General features: G+C 40.5%; 1 protein-coding gene across 1 annotated transcript in view; it reads left to right on the forward strand.

The window, feature by feature from the left end:
• LOC149190914 (agamous-like MADS-box protein MADS1) overlaps positions 1–26,842 on the forward strand; it is a 219,015-nt gene that overhangs the window by 1,311 nt on the left and 190,862 nt on the right. The window lies entirely within an intron of this gene.

The following is a 26,842-nucleotide window of genomic DNA, read 5'->3' on the forward strand; positions in this document are numbered from 1 at the left end:
TTCTTCTTTATGCATAAAAAAATCGTGATTACATCAATATATAGATTAAAATGTCAGTGTCAGTCATACGTTTGATCAATCTTATTAACATGACCATTAATCAATTTCTTCAATCTCCTAACATTTGTTTCAACCATTCAAATAATTTTCTTTTGAGTCCTTCAAGCTTTTGAGTCGAGTTCTTCACCTTGGTGTGGTCTGGAGGTGTTCCGAAATTATGGAGAGGTATTATGTCTGGTGATTCAACTCTTGTTTTGTGTAATTGATAATTGGGGTCTTGTTCAATTTGTCTTTATATTTTGTCCAAGTAGGATTTGGCGGCACAGCTTGTTGTTTGATTTCTTTGGACTGTCACGGGGTCGTCTTTCTGTTTCTTTGAGTCTGAATTACTTGTTGTATAGTTCTTGGACCAGTGGCGTCCATTTCATTTCCTTGCATGTCAATTTGGTTCACTTTTGCAGAGTCTTCCTTCATCTTCTTTGGTTTGCATACACTATGCTTTCGGGCCCCTTTTCCTATCATGTGACCATTTATGTGATAGGCGTAGAACTATGTTTGTCTTTTGTATTTGGGTTGGGTTCACGCTTTTATCGTGATTTTCTTTTGTTACGTGGATTATGTGAATATATATCTTTGGTATGCCTTGAATTAGCTTATTTGCTCGTGCTTGGTCCTTGGGAGTGGTGTTGGGAGACAATATAGTGGTTTTTTTAATCCAGATTGTAAGGGTTTGTTGTCTTCCCAACCTTATTTTTTACTCGACATGGATTTTGCAATTGTATTCCCTGTTTTTCTTTCACAATGTCCCCTTGCCAAAGAATGCCTAGAAGAAGGGGTGGTTGTGGAAATGTGGGAGTTAAGCAAACTAGGTCTTTTGTGTTTGATTTCGTGGGCACCTTTTTTGATGGGTACCTCTTCAAGTTAAAAGGGAAATTATGCTTTGGGAGGCCAAAGAAATTGAAGCATCTATATCATTATGACTCTCAGCTTTTGGAGTTAATTGTAGAAATGAATAGGGTCCTAGACCCTTGGGGATTCTAGAGGAAAAGGTTGCATTTTTTGTACTCTCTCTCATTGCACCAGCAATGGATACATTGTTACAACTCAAGTTTTAAGGAAAAGTAGGTAGAAAAATATTTTAAATTAATGCTAAGAAATATTTGATTATGTATTAATAATGTTGATTCCAAACCGTCGAGGGTGGAGACCCTTTTGGTTTCAAATTCTGCTACTTGACTGATCATCTTGGGGATCCAAGTGACTCTCTTGTGGATAGTGGATAGGACTGGGTTGACATCCCTTCAGAACAAGATTAGCTTTTGGCATCCTATGTTTCTTGTTGATGCCTTGATGGTTTTGTTCTAGTGATGTCAAAGGGGTCATCAAGGTTGTCCCTTTTTGAAGGGGACATGGTGCATCATAGTTCAGCTGGCTTAGTTGGTGTTGAACACTTGTCTCTTGGGAGAACATATCTCTCATAGCAACATCAGAAATGGTACTTGTGCGAAATTGTTTTCTATGGATACTCAAGTTATGCCTCTTAAAATGTCTTGATTATGGTTTGGGTTTTTCACTGTCTTCTATGCAATGTATTTTGCTGGTGAGTGCATTCTTTTGGTGGATGTCTAGAGGGACTGGTTTGACGGTCTCTTGGGAGAAGTGGGTGATTACAGGGATGTTTTTCGATTTTATCCCAAACACCTTGGTCATGCTCGCCAATAGTCCTACTGCACAATGTCTATTATGTTTTCTTGATGTCGAACCCTTGAAAATGGGCCTGTGTATCACATATTTAATTGTTGTTGGTCACTATAGTAAAATGCATGGATTTTTGTTTCCTTTAGCCATTGTTGTTCGAAACCTTGTAACTATGTCATAATTAGCTTTTTGCAGGGAGTGGTTCAAACCACCTCATTATGTGAAAGACTATATGTACTAGGTTGTTCTCCACATAGAAAGATAGCATGTATGTGTGAAGTGCTTGGGCACTCTCCAAGTATCTCACCTGGAGAGCCTTTTAATTAAAAGAACATCGTATTTTATCATGGTATCAGAGTTGCAAGAAGGAGAGGTATGTACGCTGAGTTGACATCGTCGCTATGGAGTTGAAGAGTAATTGTGCCATTGTCACAGGGAGCAGAAAAGAGTAGCCGCGACGAACCTCTTGTACACTTCACACACTTTTAATTTGTTTCATTGTCACACAAGTTTGGCGCACCTCGACAACGGATTGTCACAGGAATTAGGTGTACTTTTGCAACTAGTTGCGAGTTCGAGGTGATTTGTAAGGACCTGTAGTCCTTGGCACGACTTCGCGGTTGGTGCGACAAGTTGGTTCATCCCTCAGGTGCACGGATTGATGAAGTGCGAGCTCAGACTTACAATGCAATGGATAATATATGCATAAAAGAGGAGAGGGAGGTGTTTTATATGCATGGGGAGCATGAACGCTCAACCCACGGCCAACCAACAAACGTAGAAAGACCGACTACACTTGTGGGTGTTTGGATGAAGGCCGACATGAAGTTTAGTGATGTTTGCGATGGAGAGGCAAGTTGGCTAGGTAGCCAAGACCTCACCCTACCACTCGTATAAGTTAGCACGCGTTGGAGCTCATTTGGACAATCAACAACTTCGCTCATCATGTGAAGAGAAGTGTGCAGATCAAGTGTGGACGCAGCAAGAAGGGAAGGCGCAAATTTTGGTGATGCGCTCACTCTTGGGCAAGGCCGCACGGAGGTAGCACATATCTCAGTTTTGGGTGAGACTTGGCATGGGTGTCTTCGTAGCTCGGGTGAGCACCTGCCCATCATGCAAGGGTAAATAGTGGAGACTTGGTGAATCGCTCGCCGGTGCGAATTCGGAGAATGGTGGAACATGGTGAAGCCAGGTGCACGGTGAAGCGTTGGTGAAGCCAGTTGTGTAAAGGAGGTGTCTTTGTGACTTGGTGGAGTATCCTGCCCGTCGTGCACGAAGACAAGGTTCGGTTGTGAAGTGTGGAAGACAGCTCGTGTGTGGGCGTGCCCGCCCGCCTTGGGCAAGGAAATCTTGGTTGTCACACGGAGGTGTGACAAGGTTGTAAATTTGGCTAAGTATGAAACTTGGAGTTTCCAAGTATACTTGTAAAGCTTTGTAAACTTGTAAAGTTGTATAATATATATTTCAGGCAGACTCATTGTTCAGGGAGTTGCCCCTCCCTTTATACTGTGTAATTTTGTTCTTCATGTATAATTGCTGATGATAATGAATGTGTATGGGTGTTCATTGGTATAAAGGAATATTAATAATACTTGGTTGTGAAACACAAACTAAGTAGGATAAGTGGTTATGCGTAGTCCACGAACATAAGTATTGGTGAAAAGAAAGTGTTCGATGGTGCCGCACCTCGCCAAGAGCGGTTGAAAGGCTACCGAGGCTCCGGCATCATGACAGTTGGTATCAAAGCAGCTGATTCAGGCATTGAAGGTTGAAGCTGCTACACAACTCCACTAAAGTGTAGTTGGTATGAAAGCTAGTTTGAAGACTTGGAGGAGTCTTGTAGGAAGCTGGGTGAAGCAGGTGTATAAACACTTGATAGTCGGTGACAGTGAAGAAGGTACTTGCAGGTGAAGGAAGTTGTTTCACATACAAGTGGAACAAGGGCTAGTTCAGGTTGCAGGCAATTTGGTGAAGCTGTTGGATGGTTGAAACTAGATCGCAAAGAAGAAGGAAGTTGTTAGCAAAGGCAGCTGAATCTCAGGTTGGGTCTAGTCACGGTGTGAAGGATGCTACTATTGCATTCATTGAAAAAGTGTTGGAAAAGATGGAGGACTTAGAGGCTTACTGGACTAAGAAGATGGACTTGGTCGAGAAGGATCAAGAGCCTAATTCGAAGATGAAGGAAGAGCTCGATGAACTCCAGACTCAACACAAGTACACTGATCTTATGTGTACACAACTTGAAGTAAGGGTCAAGGAGATTGAAGAGGCAAGAGATCATGGCTTGGCCGAGATCGTGAACTTGCATAAATCTCTTGATGAAGCCAGAAATGAGATCGTGGTGTTGAAGAAGGTCGTGAGGCATAACTCAAGTGGAGGAGTGCCTCATGTGAAAGTCAAGGAACTAGAATCTTATGATGGTACAAGGAGTGCAAAGACTCTTGGCAACTTTCTATGGGACATGGAGCAATACTTGGAATGATTGGGTCTATCTGATGATGAGACAAAGGTGAAGGTAGTTGCTCAGTTCTTGACAAAGGATGCTAAGATGTGGTGGCAAAGGAGGATGGATCAGATTGCCAATGGCAGTGCTGGTGACATTACTTTGTGGGATGAGATGAAGAAAGCTTTGCAGACCCATTTCAGTCCTCAAGATGAAACGTGGGAAGCAAGGATGAAGATAAAGTTCATAAAGCAGACAGGGAACCTACAGACATATCAGCGGGAGTTTGCAAGTGTGGTTCTGGAACTTCCTGACATGGCGGAGAGGGACAAGGTGTTCAACTTCATTATTGGATTGAAGCCTTGGGCATGAAATGAAGTGAGAGGCAGAAGATAAAAACACTTGAGGAAGCTTTTGCTACTATGGACAGGTTGGTGGAGCATTATGATGAGACTTCTGATGATGGGAATAAGAAGTCCAAAAATCCGAAAGAAAGAAGAAGGATGATGCTTTGAAATCGGATGATAAGTCGAAGACAAAGAAAGCCTTGAAGTGTTGGATATGTGCTGAACCACATACGGTGAAGAATTGTCCTTCAAGACCGAAAGTGGCTACTATTGCACAATCTAATGCGAAGAATGAAGAAGCTTCTGTGGGGATGATGCAGATACTTGGAGCTGCTACTGCTATAGAGGTGGTCTCTTAGAGAGATCCTGAGAGCAACAGTTTGGACTATGTTCGGATGAAGATTGGGGGTGCTGATATACTCACTATGGTGGATAGTGGGGCTACTCACAACTTCATGGGAGAAGATACTACGAGAAGGATTGGGCTGAAGTTTGTACCAATGAAGGCACAAATGAAGATAATGAATTCTCCTCCTGATTCGGTTCTTGGTGTAGCTGAAAAAGTGGACACAACACTAGGTGAGTGGACTGGGAAAGTTGACTTCACTATAGTGCAGATTGATGACTATGAAGTTGTGCTGGGAATGGAATTCTTGAAACAATTTGATGCTATGATTGTTCCACATTTGAAGAAGTTGTACATTTACGATGGAAGGGAAGATGTACCCATTGGTGTTCCAACCATTGGAGTGACAAAGCCTGATTGTAAGTTGGCAGTGATGCAAATGGAGGATGAGAAGCGAATGGAAGACATGAGTAAGAGGTTGTCCACAGTTGAGAAAAAGCTTACAGAGCAGTCATTGGTCATCAGGACACTTTCTGATAGTATCTTTGATTTGTCAAAAAGGCTAGAAGTGGTTGAGGATGATGATGAGGAGGAGGCATATGTGAGGCCGAATGTCCAAGAGGAGGATTGGGTCACTTATCTACAGAGGATGGATATAGAGAATCCTGACAGATGGATTGAGATGATTAGTGAGGGTGAGCCTCTAGACTCTACTCCCTCCACATCTTCTTAGATGACAAAGAAGATGGGGCTCATTGTTAGCTGCTCATGGCAGTGAGTCCTTAAAACATGTTCAGCAGGTATGATAGATGGTGCAGGGATGGTTTGGCATCAAGCATCATGACATGTTGCAGATGGGATGGAGTTCCATGGACTTGAGCATGGATGAGATTCTTGGTGAGTCCAGGATGTTGCAGAATCCGAGATAGATTGGTGAAGGCATAAGGATGTTCACTCTCATGGCTTGAGCATGACAGTTGGATTAGCTACCCAACTAGTTCAAACATGGGGTCCAGAAGTGCACGGAGAGATGCTGGCACCAGGCAGACAAGGAGGATAGTTCATAGGATGGGACAACGCATGATGGAGATGGAAGTTCTACATATGTTGCAGGGATGTTTGCAGTATGTGGAAGAGTTGACATCATGGATCGAGAATGCGATAGAGGTTTTTGATGATCTTCGTGGATGGCTACCACGATGGTATGTTGTCAAGGACGACAACGATTTTAGGTGGAGGAGGATGTAAGGACCTGTAGTCCTTAGCACGACCTCCCAGTTGGTGCGACGAGTTGGTTCATCCCTTGAGCGCGCAGATTGACAAAGTGCAAGCTCAAACTTACAATGCGATGGATAATATAAGCATAAAGGAGGAGAGCGAGGTGTTTTATATGCGTGGGGAGCATGAACGCTCAACCCATGGCTAACCAACAAATGTAGTAAGGCCGACTACACTTGTGAGCATTTGGATGAAGGCCGACATGAAGTTTAGCAATGTTTGTGATGGAGATGAGGGCGTGGGCAGGTCGCCTAGGTAGCCAAGACCTCGCCCTGCCACTCGTATAAGTTAGCACACGTTGGAGCTCATTTGGACAATCAACAAATTTACTCATCATGTGAAGAGAAGTGCGCAGATCAAGTGTGGACGCAGCAAGAAGGGAAGGCGCAGATTTTGGTGATGCGCCCACTCTTGGGCAAGGCTGAATGGAGGTAGCACATATCTCGGTTTTTGGTGAGACTTGACATGGGTTCCTTGGTAGCTCGAGCGAGTGCAAACCTGTCGTGTAAGGGTGAACATTCGAGACTTGGTGAGTCACCCGCTGGTGCGAAGTTGGAGAACGGTGGAACGTGGTGAGGCCGGGTGCACGGTGAAAGCCAGTTGGTGAAGCCAGTTGTGCAAAGGGGGTGTCTTGGTGACTTGGTGGAGTCAACCGCCCATCGTGCACAAAGACAAGCTTCGGTTGTGAAGTGCAGAAGGTAGCTCGTGTGTGGGCGCACCCGCTCGCCTTAGCCAAGGAAATCCCGGTTGTCACACGGAGGTGTGACAAGGTTGTAAATTTGGCTAAGTATGAAACTTGGAGTTTCCAAGTATACTTGTAAAGCTTTGTAAACTTGTGAAGTTGTATAATATATATTTTGAGTAGACTCATTGTTCAGGGGTTGCCCCTCCCTTTATACTGTGAAATTGTGTTCTTCATGTATAATTTCCCATGATAATGAATGTGTATGGTTGTTCATTGGTATAAAGGAATATTAATAATACTTGGTTGCGAAACATAAACTAAGTAGGATAAGTGGTTAGGCGTAGTCCACGAACATAAGTATTGGTGAAAAGAAAGTGTTCGATGGTGCCGCACCTCGCCAAGAGCAATTGAAAGATTATCGAGGCTCCGGCGTCGTGTCATGATTAGTCGCGAAGATCATGTAACAAGGTTTCAGAGACTAGTTGCATGGATGAGTTAAATTGCTGGCTACATTTGTTGAAGAAAGAATCGTGAGGTTGTGTCGTCAGTAAGTTTGGTGAGGCAATCATGTTGGTATGGTTGCTGAGAGGTCGTGTGAGCATGGACGACTGTGCGTAGAGTTGTATGTTCCTCGAGGGGTGGAGAACCCACATCAGATAAATCAGTGAAGGGAGGCTACAACATGATGTTAGAGTTGAGCCTCATGAGGTGTTGTTGGAGTGTTGTAGCATATCAATCCACGGATATGTGACATGAATAGTCATTGAAGTTGTATGTGTAATTTAGGAAAGTTCTTGCATGTGGAGAAGAATTTATGTGTTGTGGCTCAAGTGTCATTAGTAGAGCCACTGGTGTCACACCCCCAGGCCTGCGGTAGTCTTTCAACTGCTCTTGGCGAGGTGCAGAACCACCGAACACTTTCTTTTCACTAATACTTATGTTCGTGGACTATGCCTAAGCACTTATCCTACTTAGTTTGTGTTTCACAACCAAGTATTTTTAATATTCCTTTATACCAATGAACACCCATACACATTCATTATCATCAGTAATTATACATGAAGAACACAATTGCACAGTTTAAAGGGAGGGGCAACTCCTTGAACAATGAGTCTGTCCGAAATATATATTATACAACTTTACAAGTTTACAAAGCTTTACAAGTATACTTGGAAACTCCAAGTTTCATATTTAGCCAAATTTACAACCTTGTCACACCTCCGTGTGACAACCAAGATTTCCTTGCCCAAGGCGGGTGGGCGCGCCCACACACGAGCTGCCTTCCGCACTTCACAAACGAACCTTGTCTTCGTGCACGACAGGCGGGTGACTCCACCAAGTCACCAAGACACCTCCTTCGCACAACCGGCTTCACCAACATTTCACCGTACACGCGGCTTCACCACGTTCCACCATTCTCCAACTTCGCACCGGTGGGTGACTCACCAAGTCTCCACCGTTTACCCTTGCATGATAGGCGGGCACTCACCCAAGCTACCAAGACACCCATGCCAAGTCTCACCCAAAACTGAGATATGTGCTACCTCTGTGCGGCCTTGCCTAAGGGCAGGTGCATCACCAAAATCTGCGCCTTCCCTTCTTGCTGTGTCCACACTTTGATCTGCGCACTTCTCTTCACATGATGAGCGAAGTTGTTGATTGTCCAAATGAGCTCCAACATGTGCTAACTTATACGAGTCGCAGGGTGAGGTCTTGGCTACCTAGCTGACCTACCCATGCCCTCATCTCCATCACAAACATCGCTAAACTTCATGTCGACCTTCATCCAAATGCCAACAAGTGTCGTCAGCCTTGCTACGTTTGTTGGTTGGTCGTGGGTTGAGTGTTCATGCTCCCCACACATATAAAACACCTCGTTCTCCTCCTTTATGCATATATTATCCATCGCATTGTAATTTTGAGCTTTCACTTCATCAATCCGCGCGCCCGAGGGATGAACCAGCTCGTCGCACCAACCGGGAGGTCGTGCCAAGGACTGCAGGTCCTTACATCCAACTCCACCTGAAATCACTGTCGTCCTCGACAACATACCATCGTGGTAGCCATCCACCAAGATCATCATCAATATTTGTCTCATCCTCGGTCCATGATGTCAACTCATCCACATACTGCAAACATCCCTGCAACATATGTAGAACTGCCATCTCCATCATGTGTCATCCCATCTTGTGAACTGTCCTCCTTGTCTGCCTGATGCCAACATCTCTCTGTGCACTTCCGGACCCCATGTTTGAACTAGTTTGGTAGCTAATCCAACTGTCACGCTCAAGCCATGAGAGTGAACATCCTTATGCCTTCACTAGTCTATCTCGGATTCTGCCACATCCTGGACTCAACAAGAATCTCATCCATGCTCAGGTCCATGGAAACTCCATCCCATCTGCGACATGTCATGATGCTAGATGCCAAGCCATCCCTGCACCATCTGTCATACCTACTCAACATGTTTTAAGGACTCACTGCCATGAGCAGCTAACAATGAGCCCCATCTTCTTTGTCATCTAAGAAGGTGTGGAGGGAGTAGAGCCTGAAGGCTCACCCTCACTAATCAACTCAATCCATCTATCAAGATTCTCTATCTCTATCCTCTGTAGATAAGTGACTCGATCCTCCTCTCAGACATTCGACCTCACATAAGCCTCATCATCATCGTCATCCTCAACCACTTCTAGCCTTCTTGACAAATCCAAGATACTATCTAAAAGTGTTCTAATGACCAATGACTGCTTGGTAAGCTTTGTCTCAACTATAGACAACCGCTTACTCATGTCTTCCATTCACTTCTCATCCTCCATTTGCATCACTGCCAACTTACAATCAGGCTTTGTCACTCCAATGGTTGGAACACCAATCGGTACATCTTCCCTGCCATCATAAATGTACAACTTCTTCAAATGTGGAACAATGATAGCATCGAATTGTTTCAAGAATTCCATTCCCAGCAGAGCTTCGTAGTCATCAATCTGCACTATAGTGAAGTCGACCTTCCCTGTCCACTCACCTAGTGTTGTGTCCACCTTTTCAGCTAGACCAAGAAAAAAATCAGGAGGATAATTGACCGTCTTCATCTGTGCCTTTACTGGTACAAATTTCATCCCAATTCTTCTCACAGTATCTTCACCCATGAAGTTGTGAGTAGCCCCATTATCCACCATAGTGAATATATCAACACCCTCAATCTTCATCCGAACATACTCCAACTTGTTCCTCTCAGGATCCCTCCAAGAGATCACATCTGTAGCAACAGTAGCACCAAGTATCTGTATCATCCCCATAGAAGCTTCTTCATTCTTCGCATTAGATTGTGCAATAGCGGCCACTTTCGGTCTTGAAGGACAACTCTTCACCGTATGTGGTTCAGCACATATCCAACACTTCAAGGCTTTCTTTGTCTTTGACTTATCATCCAATTTCAAAGCATCATCCTTCTTCTTCTCTTTCGGTTTGTCGGACTTCTTCTTCCTATCATCAAAAGTCTCATCATAATGCTCCACCAACCTGTCCACAACAGCAAAAGCTTCTTCAAGTGTCTTGATCTTCTGCCTCTTCACTTCATTGAGTGCCCAAGGCTTCAATCCAATAATGAAGTTGAACACCTTGTCCCTCTCCACCATGTCAGGAAGTTCCAGAACCGCACTTGCAAACTCCCACTGATATGTCTATTGGTTCCCTGTCTGCTTTTTGAACTTTATCTTCATCCTTGCTTCCCACATTTCATCTTGAGGACTGAAATGGGTCTGCAAAGCTTTTTTCATCTCATCCCACGAAGTAATGTCATTAGCACTGCCATTAGCAATCTGATCCATCCTCCTTCGCCACCAAATCTTAGCATCCCTTGTCAAGAACTGAGCAGCTACCTTCACTTTCGTCTCATCATCAGATAGACCTAAATGTTCCAAGTGTTGCTCCATGTCCCATAGAAAGTTTCCAAGAGTCTTCGCACTCCTCCTACCATCATAAGATTTTGGTTCTTTGACTTTCACATGAGGCACTCCTCCACCTGAGTTATGCCTCACAACCTTCTTCAACATCACGATCTCATCTCTAGCTTCTTCAAGAGATTTCTGCAAGTCCACGATCTCTACCAAGCCTCAATCTCTTGCCTCTTCAATCTCCTTGACACTTACTTCGAGTTGTGTACACATAAGATCAGTGTACTTGTGTTGAGTCCAGAGTTCCTTGAGCTCTTCCCTCATCTTCGAATTGGCCTCTTGATCTTTCTCGACCAAGTCCATCTTCTTAGTCTAGTAAGCCTCTAAGTCCTCCATCTTTTCCAACACTTTTTCAATGAATGCCATAGTAGCATCCTTTGCACTGTGACTAGACCCAACCTGAAATTCAGCGGCCATTGCTAACAACTTCCTTCTTCCTTGCGATCTAGTTTCAACCATCAAACAACTTCACTAAGATGCTTGCAACCTGAACTAGCTCTTGTTCCACTTGTATGTGAAACAACTTCCTTCACCTGCAAGTACCTTCTTCACTGTCACCAATTGTCAACCTTCTTCAACCCTGAATCAGCTTCAATACCATCTGCACTTCGTCACGATCAACCCTACTCTGATACCAACTGTCACACCAATGAAGACAACAGTAGTCTTTCAACCGCTCTTGGCGAGCTGCGGCACCACTAAACACTTTCTTTTCACCAATACTTATGTTCGTGGACTACGCCTAACCACTTATCCTACTTAGTTTGTGTTTTGCAACCAAGTATTATTAATATTCCTTTATACCAATGAACACCCATACACATTCATTATCATCAACAATTATACATGAAGAACATAATTGCGCAGTATAAAGGGAGGGGCAACTACCTGAACAATGAGTATGTCCGAAATATATATTATACAACTTTACAATTTTACAAAGCTTTACAAGTATACTTGGAAACTCCAAGTTTCATACTTAGCCAAATTTACAACCTTGTCACACATCGATGTGACAACCAAGATTTCCTTTCCTTCCCCAAGGTGGGTGGGTGCGCCCACACACAAGCTACCTTCCGTAGTTCACAACCGAACCTTGTCTTCATGCACGATGGGTGGGTGACTCCACCAAGTCACCAAGACACCTCCTTCACAAAACTAGCTTCACCAATGTTTCACTGTACACTAAGCTTCACCATGTTCCACCGTTCTCCAACTTCGCACCAGCGGGCGACTCACCAAGTCTCCACTGTTTACCGTTGCATGACGAGCGGGCGATCACCTGAGCTACCGAGACACCTATGCCAAGTCTCACCCAAAATTGAGATATGTGCTACCTCTTTGTGGCCTTGCCCAAGAGCGAGCGCATCACCAAAATCTGCGCCTTCCCTTCTTGCTGCGTCCACACTTGATCTGCGCACTTCTCTTCACATGATGAGCAAATTTTTTGATTGTCCAAATGATCTCCAATGTGTGCTAACTTATATGAGTGGTAGGACAAGGTCTTGGCTACCTAGCCGACCGGCCCACGCCCTCATCTCCATCACAAACATTGCTAAACTTCATGTCCACCTTCATCCGAACGCCCACAAGTGTAGTTGGCCTTGCTATGTATTTTGGTTGGTCGTGGGTTGAGCGTTCATGCTCCCCACATATATAAAACACCTCGCTCTCCTCCTTTATGCATATATTATCCATCACATTGTAATTCTAAGCTCGCACTTTGTCAATCCGCGCGCCCAAGGGATGAACCAACTCATCGCACCAACCGGGAGGTCGTGCCAAGGACTGTAGGTCCTTACAACTAGAGTGCAAAGGAGCTAGTGAACATGGAGCTCGAGTAAAGGGTTGAGGCCTTCCGAACGCTGCATGGAAGAGATTGACAGTAGCATAGATTGGACCTGCGCGCAGTGGGTTGAGAAAGGTGCTGCATGTTCTATATCTGCTGCATGCTGCCTACATGGTGGAGTCTGCGCGGAATTGAAGGAGCCCACAGTGGAGGCAAAAGTAGCCTGGTGGCGTCTTTCAGATAAGGCAATTGATCTGGTAGATGAGGCATTTGAAAAAATAAAAGTGAAACTAAATTGACAATCATCTACATGCTAGCCACCTGTCTGTCCAATTTCCATTGATAGTCATATTCGATCAGCTGATTGTTTGCTTTAATAATATCTCACTCGCATCATTACGGGGAGTGTACACTTAGTTGTCATATTTCCAATCTAATTGTCACACAGACTCCACATTTGAATTCGAATGGTGAGATCTTTGGGCCATACATAAATTTTTAAATTGTTATCATCAAGAATCTGTGGGACCTGAGCAGAAGGTGCAGGTTGTGGATATCTGAAAAACAATTTAGAAATTTCCTTCTAAATTATTATATGCCACAGAAAATGAGATTTTGTTTTTTGTTTTTTGCTGATTTGAACCTATCTTCATAAATATGTGCATCAAAATTAGATACTGATAGCGTTTCCAACTTGTGAGAGGTAGTTTAGTTGCTCGTCGCCAGAGTCGAGGGCACTAATACATGCGTGGCATAGAAGCCACAGTCTACAAGGTTCTACAGTTGAAGAGCTGCCAAAGGGAGAAGTTTCTCGTTTGTGTGGTAACAGGGTTGTTGGAGCTCGAGGACTGTGTGGAGTTGAAAAGAAATCTTAAAGCAAGATAAGCTGGACCTTTCCAATATGGCTGCAATTTTAGACATATTTGATCCTGAGGGTTTTTTTTCATAAGGTATAGTGGTTTTATAAGTGACCACGATTATCAAGAGATACTATATGTTCTGTAACAATGTGAGACTAAAGACTCACGAGGTGTTTTCAGGAAAGATGTAAAGAGGAACATATTGTTGAAGATAAATTGGATGAGCCACATGAAGCTGATTGCAAAGACATGGTAGAAGAAGACAAAGGGGGAGTGAATTTAAATTCTAATGATCTCATTAATATTTCTATGTGTGCAGATGATACCAACAACGATAAGGAAAAAGTAACGAAGTTTGAAAAAGAATTGAAATTTCTTCAAGCATGGCTTGAAACACCATGTCTTTATGAAATCAACAGAGAAGTTGTAGTAATGAATGGTGAAGACATCATCGTTGGCATTTAGATGGTTGACACTGGAAATAGTGAGAAGGAAAATTCTCCTATCTAGCCTGCCATAATTCTGAAAAGGGCAAGAATAAGAATTCAAGTTTTCCTTCACAGGGGAAGAAATGAGGTGAAGATACAGCACTACCTCATGGCAAAAAAAGTGAAGATGAAGTCTCATCCACAAATGAACAAGCATGGACTCTCAAGCAAGAAGACTAAAATGAAAACCTCTGTTACCAAGTTGTTTTCATGTTTTTAATTGTAAGCCTAGCTGAGACTAGACCAGTAGGCATATGTTGTTGGTCAGTACCCTTTCTCCATTAAGGGGGGGTGTTAGAATTAATGAAAAAAACCAAACTTAGTTCACTGTTATGGTAATGATAGGATTGAGAGTCTAACTTTAGATCTCAGATCCTAATATTCAGGGAGTGGTTTGAACCACCTCATTGTGTGAAAGCCTATATGTACTAGTTTGTTCTCCACATAGAAAGATAGCGTGTATGTGTGAAGTGCTTGGGCACTCTCTAGGTATCTCACCTGGAGAGCCATTTAATTAAAAGAACATCATATTTTATCACCTATATACTCAAAATAGTGTCAAGAGAATTGAATCCATGACGTCTCAATAGAAAAAAAATGATTTAACGACATGAACTTGATCAATTGAACTAATCCTCAAGGATGTAAAGTGAAATACATAGAAAAAATAATATGAAATTCTTTTATATAAAAAGACAACATAAATACATATGAAAATTATTAAGTATTTAAGCCTAAAAAAAACTTGAACCTATACATATGAAATCTTTAATTGTGAAATCAAATTTCTTATAATTTATTAAACCTTTCATTGAAAATCCTATACACACGAAATCTTTAATTGTGAAATCAAATTTCTTATAATTTATTAAACCTTTCATTGAGTATAGTATTGTTCTCCCTCATATTTGTCGAAAATTATTGTTCTCCCTCATATTTGTCGAAATTTTTTCTTTTTTAAATGAGAGGGCAATTGGTTCCCGATTCTATCTCTACAATAGAGCGTCTCACATAGAATAATTAGGTCACATATTTCAATAGTAAATATTATATTGCAAGTTGTATTGCACTCGGGATGTTATGTTGTTAGGTTGAAGTGAGATACGTTGGCCATATATTGGTAGAGAATATCTCTTTCGAATCTATAAAAGACAAGAGTCTTCGATATTTCATATATGAATATCGTTGCTCATATTAAATGTAGAATACTTACATTCTCATTGATATTTTCATTTTTTTAATTGTAATTTACAATATGCGGTTTACGTGAAGTAATTATCTTGGAATAAAGGCATTATGATCCAGCATAGAACCATGGTAGCATCTCAGCGTCAACCACCTTGGAATATTTCTTGGAATAAAGGCATTATAATCCAGCATAGAACCATGGCAGGATCTCAGCGTCAACCACCTTGGAATATTTATTTCAGTTTAATATTCATGTAGAAAGGAGTTTCATCAAAGATAAAGTTGTCCATGAATAGAATTTACGCATAAACAAATTTAGAGGGTTTTTCATTCAATTGGATTTTGTGAATAGAGCATTAAAGACATAAAAATAAATATATCTTTGAAGGGAGAAAGACACCGACAAATACTTGTGTTCCTACCTTGTGATAATGAAAAAGAAACCAACGTTTGTTTATTATTTCCATTATTTGTTTCCACTATCAAGGCCAACACATAGAGGAAGCAACATGCATATCAACTAGAGCAACCAGAAGAAGGAAAGGAGGTATGCATCAAGTAAGACATTTCTCATTTTTCCTTTTTGCAGTAGTAAAGGAGATACCACTACCATATATTAGTAAATAGATAGGTATCATTTCTTGGGAAGAAAGGCCATCATGTGTAACCTTATTGGGAGAAATAAGGAACTTGTAATTAACTATATTTTCATCAAAAGAGAAATAAAAAAAAGGCTTCCTTAAACACAAAATTAATTGAGGCACAAGGAGAAAAGAAAATGTCAAGAAATCCAGAGAGTGGTGCTCAGAAATTTTGCCATGGGTACAACTTCAAAGGACATTGGGAAGAAAAATGTTGGTAACTACATCTATACCTTCATCCCAACATTGTCCCAACCAAAAGAAGGGTGTAGAAAATGAAGTGTAAAGTTGATGAACAAATCTCTCACTTGGTAACCTAAGGTGAAAAAACATATTTGTATACTTGCGATAGTCTAAGCGGTGATCTTCACAACAAAGGAAATAGTTGTCCGATGGAAAGAGAGTAGAGGGGGTGTTAAGAATGGCTTGATGCATCTTTCGCTACAGTTTGGTTGAAGAATGACTCACCAACCAATGATCCATCTTACATATTAGTAGACAATTAGCGAAGCAATTGTTAGATAGAGACTCGACAATTAATGACATTGTCATTTGATTGGTATTAATGTAAACATGGAATTTTGTGCAAGCAAATGTAATACTATAAATAATTTTTATGTCGAAAAGTAATTTATCATTACAAAACAGAGAACATCACACTTTATTTTGTTGATTTTTTTATATGATATCATATGTTTTTAAATATATTAGTAACTCCAAAATTTATTTTATTAGATATTAGGAGAGTCTATCTCCAAGTATAAGAATACAAGGGACTTACATAATGAAGACCATAGTGATTCTGACTGAAGAATTTTGAGTCTAGATATTAATCTAGAGTGAGAGCTAGTGAGAATACATCTATAACCTAGAAGAACATGAACCAATAAATTGAATTTAAAGTGAGATATATAGCTAAGAACAAGAATTAAAACCATGAATAAGAGAAGTAGATAAAATTTATGTTGATTTGTATTAGTTTCTTCTAGGATTTTACAAAGCATAAATCCTGTCAACGGAGAATTTAGATCTAAAATGGATATGAACAAGACAATGGTTGTAATATTTAGTGTCTACAAGTGTAATTTTACAATTATTGAATGTTAGTTAAAATATAAAAGATAATGAAATCAATAAAAAATAATAAAGTAAAATAAGGAAGAAGGAATGTAAAATAATTAAATATAGAATATAAACGAATATAAGAGAAGAAGAAGAGGGGAATCAGAAATGAAAACGTAAGCGATTCTTGGCCTTCCCATTTTTCACTCTCTATCCTAGATATTTTTTTATAGTCATTCTCACAAAGTTACTTTCGTTGCACTAAGGGAGGTGAGAATGGACAAAAAATAAGGAGTTTCATTTTTGCAAGAAGAGATTATCAAAATGAGAATAAAGAAACCATTTGAACTTGGTTTTCCCATTTAGATTTACAATATAAATACTATGTGTGGTGAATTTAGTTGCATAGTGTTAGATATATGGTTAAGTCTCTTATGGTTTTCAAAATGTTTGAATTGTTTCCGATTTTTGAATTCATTATTATAATGAAGAATTCCTCTCATTTTTTATTTTTTAAAGCAAACAACTATGTAATTATCTCCATCTATTACATTGTGAATTCAAATAAATGGATATTAGTAACAAGGTGTTGTATTTTTAAGTTAAGTTTATAAATTTTCAAATGAAGAAACTATGAAATTTAGTTGTTGGGCCCATTAAAGTCTAAATCTAGCTTGAAGAGGAACAAATTACTGTTTGAACACTACCTATTACTTGTTTCTTGCGCTACACATAGTGAATTCCTTACACTTGAGGTTGTATATAGGTTTCATATTCAATTTACTAATTAGGGAGTTCTCCTTTCATTCCCATTGAATGAAAAAAACACTTTAGTAGGTTGTATGCACCACTTGTGTGGTCATTCCTATTCCTTTTTTGTTGCACACAAAGTTGGGTCTCATTTTAGCACTTAATTTATGAAACTAACTCACATCTTCCTACAATTCCTTACTCAATTCAGGCGTTGAGCAGATGCCCTCACATGATAATTCAACTCCTAGTATTTTACCACTTATATTGTAATTTGTTTGCACTTATCATGCTTCAAATTATTTTAACATTATTTGAAATTGCCTCATCTCTTCTACACTTTTGAAGACATAACCTTAGTGATTGCAACATGGAGCTAAATTAATTGGTCTAATCCCTTTGACGTCATGGTATTTGTCTTGTTCATAGTTATCTCTCTACACTTTTGAATACATAACCTTAGTGATTGCAACATGAAGCTAAATTAATTTGTCTAATCCCTTTGACGTGATGGTATTTGTCTCATTCATAGTTATTTTATGAAGTCTCTTCACATCTATCTAGAGCATAATACTTGTGAAGATATTGATATGACATACATACATACATACATTATCTATTATCTATATATATATATATATATATATATATATATATATATATATATATATATATATATATATAACCATTACATAATAGTATAATAGGAATAATATATTTAACTTATACATATGAAGCATGGATTTAATGCATTGTTTTTTAGTTTTTATTATTAAGGCTTTTTACTAATTGAAGTAGCCTCATCCCTTATATTTTTTAGAACAATAAAGTTTACAAATTTGTGTTATTCATTTTTTCACAGAAGAAAATTATGTGCATGAATTTTCAATTGTAAACTTCGGTGGAATGACTATGTTACATACATGGAAAATTAGATCTAAAATTATAAGTTGAATTGAAAAGGAAATAGTATTGTTATGCTAGAGTTGGTTCAATTGGGAATATACTTGTAGAATACAGGTCTTATTTTTTATTTTTTTGGTACTACCTAAAGGTATATTATTGGCCATAATAAATTTTCGATTTTTTCGTTTTCATTTATATTTATATTTTGGTTTCTTACACTTTACGATGCATGGTGTATCTATAGTGATTCGCCTAAAACAAATTCATTATAATTAGAACTCAACACACACATAAAACTATGATTATGTCTTAGGCCTAACCATCTTGATAGATTTACTTCGATTATGAATTCATGTGCAAAGTAGTTAGACCAAAGGTAGATTTCTTGGTTGTTATTCCAAAAAAAAATCAAAGAGTGCATCATTCGACTGGTTATTGATAATAGATAAATACAAACATGAGATAAATCAAGTGTTGAAGAAATATAGCCAATACTTAAGCCCATGCTTAATGGTAACCATAAAAAATCCAACCCAAAAAAATGTTTCTTATTGGCATTATTTATTAGTTTTTTTGTGCAAACTACATTGAGGACAAATGTATTGTAGTCATACATATGTTAAATATCTGGGAAAAGGAGAAAGAAATAGATATCATGTTTTAATTCCATAAAGGTCCATGTTGGCGAGGAAAGTGGGATACACATATATTATTTATGTATCATTAGAGGTGCCAAATCCTTGAACATGGCATAGCTACTAGAAACTTCAAGAGAACAAAGACACATCATATGCAAAGAAAAAAATGAATGGTTGGTAGACTACTAGGGTCCCACCCTAACCCCCTTATTTATGTAGTAGGATTGAGTCATAGTTATAGTTAAGTAAAGAGTCAATAAAGCCCACATTAATAATTGTAAGTGGTTAACCCACAATTAATGACGGGACCACAGTTAGTTGCAAATGGGCCATAGTATTAGATAGATGGTATTAATAAGAACCGTGGTATTGCATGTATGAGTCATATATAAAGGATAGAGACCCCTGCGAGGAGCATCATGTCTTATTTTGTAATCGAGCTCTGCTCTATTGGAGGTTGCCCCCTCGAAGAGGCAAGTGAGCATTGCTCTCTGAATAATAAAATACCTACTGTTATTTCTCACTATTCTATGTTCTGGTTACATTTTTGCACATATTTGGTATTCTTGTATCATCTTGCCAGTTAAGAGCATAACAAGTGGTATCAGAGCGCTTTCCAGGGTCGGTGGGATCTCCATTTCTTAGCAAATTTTTTTTGGCTAGAGACGTGTTCCGGCGTCTTTAAACCATGGGATCTATCGTTCAGTGCATAAACCTACAGATTTGGGGAGGCATGCACGCAGGAAATACAAGAGGTGGTCATGCGTGTTGGACTCCCTTGTAACCCCTGTGGGTACCCCTTCGAGTAGTAGCGCATTAGACAGAACCATGCAAGGATTGTCTTCCAAGTACCCTCTGGGTATATCAGAAGCCCCCTAGCTCCTTTGAAACCTCGCCATAGATAAACCGTCGGCCGTCTTGCTGCTACAATACACCGAGAACAACACTCGGAGAGATTACTCACCCGTGCGATAGGGTAGTCAGGTTGTACGGCTAAGGGTATGGTTGTTCCTCCTTAGTTAGTGCCCTGAAACATTGGGCCGAGTATTACTGTCAGGCCCTTATGTATATTGCGATCTGTAGCACCTGACACTCCTCGAGACCATAGTTCCCTTCTCTATCTCTAGATCATGCATAATCTCTGCCAGATCAGATCTCACAAGTGGGGGTTTTATAGCAGTAACAACAATCAGTCTTGCCATTTAGATTTATCAGAAAGCCATTCAGATCTATTAGATCCATTAGATCTGTAGCAGAAATCTATTCCGCCTCTCCGATCAGCCATTCAAATATCTCAGATCCATCAGATCTGCCATCCAGATTTGAGTAGTTGTGTGGGTTCCTATACCTAGGCGTGATTTTCGCAAGACTTTTGGTAGCATTGACATTTCGGAGATTTGGCAACTGCAGTATTCCTAAGCAAGGAGTAAAACTCCATTAGGGGTTTCAAAAGAAGAAAAAAAATAAAAAAATCTGAGACCCCCCGGAGCACTTATTGGTGACTTAGCCCATAAGACGAGTTGAGCAAGAGGGTGCCATTCAATTGTAGTGGAAAAAAAATTCAGGCGGTCCCAAATTTCAAGTACATCAAATTGGTGCATGGTAGAAACTAGAGCTCAAGCTATGGCCAATGAGAAGATCGATAAACTTGAACAATCCTTGAAAGAAATCCAAGACCAGCTGGCGAAAATAACTAACACACTCTCTAAGGGCAAGGCGGAAGCCCGCGAGGAGGTGTATATTGGCAATGAACACAGTGAGGGTGAGTCTAGCCACTCTCTTCACCTCTGGGGCACCCACCAACAATCCCGTCTGCGACCACCCAAGCTGGATATGCATAAATTTGATGGTTCTAACCCAGCAGCATGGGTAGCACAAATGGAGCAGTATTTCAATCTGAATTACATCTTGGATAATGAGACTCAGCTTATGGTAGGGAGCATGTACTTGGACAATGAAAGATGGCAATGGTGGCAATGGCATCAACGTTGCAATGGAAGGCCCTTGACTTGGGACACCTTCAAAAAAGCTCTTATAGAGCGCTTTGACCATGACTCTGCTTTTTTGGGTCGTCTCACTAAGCTCCGACAGACTGGCACAGTGGATGAATATATTACAGCCTTTGAAGCCTTAGCTTTTCGCAATATGGGTCTCCAAGATGAGTTCTACACTGAATGTTTTATTAGTGGTCACAAATAGGCCATACAAGCTCACGTTCGACTGCACCACCCTCCCACATGGTCAGAGGCTTGCAAGGTAGCTCGTAAAGTTGAATGTGCATTAGCGGCCCAATCCAATCACCCAAATTTGACCACCAAGGGTCGCCCCCCACAGGCTCACAGCACTACTCAAACACGTAAGGTTCAAAAGGTGTCACTTGCAGAAATGGAAGAAAGATGAAAGCAGGGATTATGTTACTACTGTGATTAAAAATACTCCCCTGGTCATAAATTCAAGGAGCCCAAATTCTTTCAAATTGATGCCACTGATCATAGCTCATCGAAGGAAGCCCCACCACTTGAGGAACCTGACGAGGAAGAAGAGGACAACCAGAAGGACAATGTCCCTAATGAACCAGTTATTTCGCTGCATGCTTTGGCAAGGATTTATTCACCTCAAACGCTCAAAATCAGAGGTTTTATTAAGCATCGCCTAGTAGTAGTTCTGATTGATAGTGGAAGTACACATAATTTTATCCATCAAAAAATTCTGGTAGCAGTGCATTGTTTTGTATGAGCAGTTTCTAACTTCCAAGTCCAAATTGCAGATGGGGGAACAATGAAATGTGACAACCGTTGTGAAAATGTCAAACTTCAAATGGGTTATTATCAGTTGAAGACCCACATGTTTTCCATACACATGGGAGGGTGCGACATTGTCCTCAGTGCTGAATGGCTTCGCACACTTGAGCCAATCACAATGGATTTCCAGGAGTTATATATGAGCTTTAAGCAGAACGACTACACACATACCCTCCGCGGACTCCAGGTGGGAGCTCCCTCTATCATCAGCTCACATAGGATGGAAAATTTGTTAAAAAAGGGCCATCATGGTGTTATAGCTCAATTTAATGCCATCCAAGCTGTCGAACCCAATTCTCTTCCGATTCATCTGAGATGCAATAGATTTTAAATAACCATATACCAGTCTTTGACAAGCCTCATGAGCTTCCACCCTCGAGAGGGGAACATGATCATCGCATCACTTTGGTCCCAGGGGCCCAACCACCAAATGTGCGCACATATAGATATCCATTTTCCCAAAAGAATAAAATAGAAAAAATAATCAAGGAACTTTTGGAAGCAGGCGTCATTCGTCCCAAAATTAGTCCTTATTCATCACCAGTGGTCATGGTACTCAAGAAATATGGGGAATGACGTATGTGTCCAGACTTTAGGGCCCTCAATATGTTGACAATCAAAGATAAATTTCCCATCCCAGTTTTTGATGATTTGCTGGATGAACTAAATGGGGATCAATTCTTCACTAAGCTGGATCTTCGCTCAGGCTACCACCAAATTCGCATGAAAGAAGTCTAGATTCCAAAGACTACTTTCAGAACTCATGAAGGCCATTATGAGTTCCTGGTCATGCCATCCGGTCTTTGTAATGCCCCATCTACTTTTCAGAGCCTTATGAACCACCCCCTCAAACCATATCTCAGAAAATTTGTCCTTGTTTTCTTCGATGACATCCTCATCTACAATCGCACCTGGGCCGCACATCTTCAACATGTAGATCTGCTCTTGCAACTGCTCTGCAAGCATAAATTATTTGTTAAGATGTCCAAGTGTTCTTTTGGCATGGAAGAATTTGAGTATTTGGGCCACATTGTGGGGCGTGAAGGTGTTAGGGTGGACCCCAAAAAGATCCAGGCAATGCAGGATTGGCCTCAACCTAAGACCTTGAAGAGCCTGAGAGGATTTTTGGGTCTCACGGGATACTATCACAAATTTTTCTGCAATTATGGTCACATTGTGAAGCCCCTCACTCAACTCCTCAAGAAAAATTCATTCCTCTGGAATGATGAAGCACAACAAGCCTTTACAACTCTCAAAAATGCCATGTGTTCCACTCCAGTCTTAGCACTACCCGACTTCACCAAATCTTTTGTCATTGAATGTGATGCTTCGGGTATAGGTATTGGGGCAGTCTTAATGCAGGAAGGTTGACCCTTGGCCTTCACAAGCCAACAACTAAGTGGGAAGAATCTGGGAAAATCTACCTATGAGAAGGAAATGATGGCCATCTTACATGCAGTAGATACCTGGCGACCTTACTTATTGGGGTGATGTTTCCAAATCCACACAGACCATCATAGTCTTAAATATTTTTTGGAGCAATTCCTATCCTCACCACAACAAAATAAATGGCTCGCCAAAATGCTAGGATATGATTATGAGATCATTTACAAGAAAGGGCGCGAAAATATTGTAGCAGATGCATTATCTCGCCAATTTGAGGAGGAAAGTACCATGCTCACAATTTCCCTTCCCATTCCAGAATGGATTGAAGAGGCTTGCAGGGAATGGTTTTCACATCCCGGGTTCTCCCAACTCATTACTCAATTGCAGGCGGATCCAAATTCCACCAAGAGCTACTCGTGGTAGGATGAGATTCTTCGCTACAAGGACAGAGTCGTAATATCACCAACATCCACCCTCAAAAGATGCATTTTGGCGGAGTTGCACTCATCCCCCACTGCAAGACATTCAAGTTTTTAGAAGACGTATGCTCGCACTAGAAGATCATTTTTTTGGATAGGCATGAAAAAGGACATTCTTACTTTTGTAGCAGAATGCGATGTTTGTCAGCGCCACAAAGGGGAGACAGTCAAAGCACCAGGCACGTTACAACTATTGCCCATCCCGGCATCAATATGGATGGAGGTTTCTATGGATTTCATTACAGGTCTTCCAAAGTCAGGAAACAAGTCAGTCATCATGATGGTTGTGGACCGACTTTCCAAGTATGCTCATTTTTGCGCCCTACCCCACCCTTTTACACTGAATTTGGTTGCTCAATCTTTCATGGATCATATCTTTAAATTGCATCGCATGCCCACTTCTATTGTGTCTGATCGTGACCCGATCTTCACCAATAATTTTTGGCAGGAACTCTTCAAGCTATAAGGTACCCAACTAAAACTCAGTACTTCCTATCATCCACAAACGGATGGTCAAATTGAAGCAGTCAACAAATGTCTGGAAACCTACCTTAGGTGTTTCACTTCAGAAAAGCAACATCTTTGGGTACAGTGGTTACCTCTAGCTGAATGGTAGTATAACACCAACTATCATGCCACCACCAAAGTGACTCCCTATGAAGCAATTTATGGTCAACTCCGTCCTTCCCCTACTTCTTATATCAAGGGGTGCTTAGAAGTGCAAGCAATGGATCAACTCCTACAAAACTGCACAACCATGCTTGCCCATCTTAGAGAGAATCTTCATCAAGCTCAAAATCGCATGAAGCAACAGGTAGATTAGCATCACTCAGAACGCCAATTTCAGGAAGGGGATTAGGTATTTTTGAGGCTGCAACCATATAAGAAAACATCACTCAAAGACAAGGGTTGCCAAAAACTATCTCCAAAATTCTACGGACCATATCGAGTACTTTAGCGCATTGGAGAAGTGGCCTACAAGCTAGCTTTTCCACCCACTGCAAAAATCCATCGAGTTTTCCATGTCTCATGCCTCAAGAAAGTGATTGGGAACAACTGCAGAATTCAAACCAGTCTACCTGAATTGGATGAAGAAGGGTCAATCTGGCCCCAACTTGAACAGGTCCTAGACACACGAGAACAACACCTGCATGGCCGCATGATCAAGGAAGTCCTCGTCAAGTGGAAAGACACCTCTCCGGAAGATGAAACTTGGGAACCAGCCACTATGCTTCAATAGTTTCCGCAGCTTCAGCCTTGAGGACAAGGCTATTCTTAAGGGAGAGGGCATGTTAGGGTCCCACCCTAACCCCCTTATTTATGTAGTAGGATTGAGTCATAGTTATAGTTAAGTAAAGAGTCAATAAAGCCCATATTAATAATTGTAAGTGGTTAACCTGCAATTAATAACAGGACCATAGTTAGTTGCAAATAGGCCATAGTATTAGATAGATGGTATTAATAAGAACCATGGTATTGCTCCGTGGTATTGCATGTATGAGTCATATATAAAGGATAGAGACTCCCTGCAAGGAGCATCATGTCTTATTTTGTAATCGAGCTCTGCTCTATTGGAGGTTGCCCCCTCAAAGAGGCAAGTGATCATTGCTCTCTGAATAATAAAATACCTGCTATTATTTCTCACTGTTCTATGTTCTGGGTATATTTCTACGCATATTTGGTATTCTTGTATCGTCTTGCAGGTTAAGAGCATAACATAGACTTATGGACTATCAATGTGCACCATCAAGAAGAGAATGGACACTTGAAGGACAAAACCAAATGTTTCACTAAACAATGGAAGATGGAGAGAAACCTTCATAAATTGGCAAGATGTTTTCTATTGCAAGATAAATAATTTGATGAACATGAAGACTCTCTTAGTACTATAATGGTGTATCACAACAGAAATTGATTTCATCTGATGCAATTTAGAAAAGATATTCAAATGGATAGTTGGTAGGTGTGTAGGCTCACTCAAATAATGGATTAGCTCTAATAAGAATTGTAAAACAAGGAAGAAGAAATGTAAAATCTACAAGTATCTATCCAAGAGACCAAGGATGTAAATCCACCTTCAATTGTCACTATCAAGACAATGCCGTGATTAGGCCAAGCATAATAAGTTCACCTTTTTATCCCATTTCTCAACAAAATTTTGTAAAATTTGATAAACATATAAGATGTAATTTCTCAAATGAAGAACAATCACACAGCCATCTAACCACATGCACAACAAAATAACACACAATAATCAAACCAACAACACACAAAAGACAAACTGGCAGAAAAGGCAGAAAGTCGTCTCTCATGCTCATGTAATTCTCTCTCTCTCTTATTCAAATTATTTAATAATACATTTAAATACATGAGCAAGTGGTCTTAATATAGTGTGTCTATCTTAGACTCACTTGGTTGAGACATTTTCTCAACTTACACACTAATTTAGGAGAACTAGTTGGAGAGAATCTCTCCTCCTAACTAAACTCCTTAGTTTGAGAAACTAACTCTCATGATTTAATTTAATTAATTATTTTATTTGGATTTATAATTGTTTTTAAGGGAGTAAGGCTAACACTCCCCCCTCAATGATAAATCCGAAAAGAACAAGGAACCATCTTCCAAGTTCTCAAGTTGCTCCTCAAAAATCATATGCCTAAAAGACTGCCAAAGCTGGATGCTGGAAAAAACTTAAATCTGAAGAGAACATGAATCACCTACATGCTTGATTCATCTCTAAATGTCGCTTGACAACTCCATCACGTGCGAAGCTACAAAAGGATCCAATTTTCATTTGCTTGAAATCAGCATCCTGTGTCCACTAACAAAATGTGATGAATGCCCACTGGCGTATTTGCTGATGATGATCACCACTGGCTGAAGATGTCGAAAAAACAACTCAATGTTTCTTTTCCTATGATGAAAGCTACTCACTATTGGTTTTGTTGTCGATTGCCCACTGGCGAATTTGTTGATGCTCACTTCTGATGAAAAATGCCCACTGGCTGATGAAGATGCCCACTAGCTACTTCGTTGATGTTGTCGAGACTTTCAATCTGACAATCACTTGTCAATTTCATTGACATTTCCCCCCTTTGTCAGCT

The sequence above is a fragment of the Pinus tabuliformis genome, chromosome 3_1, assembly GCF_031772625.1.
Source record: "Pinus tabuliformis cultivar Carrire ecotype Pingquan chromosome 3_1, CPIR1, whole genome shotgun sequence".
Taxonomy (NCBI): Eukaryota; Viridiplantae; Streptophyta; class Pinopsida; order Pinales; family Pinaceae; genus Pinus; species Pinus tabuliformis.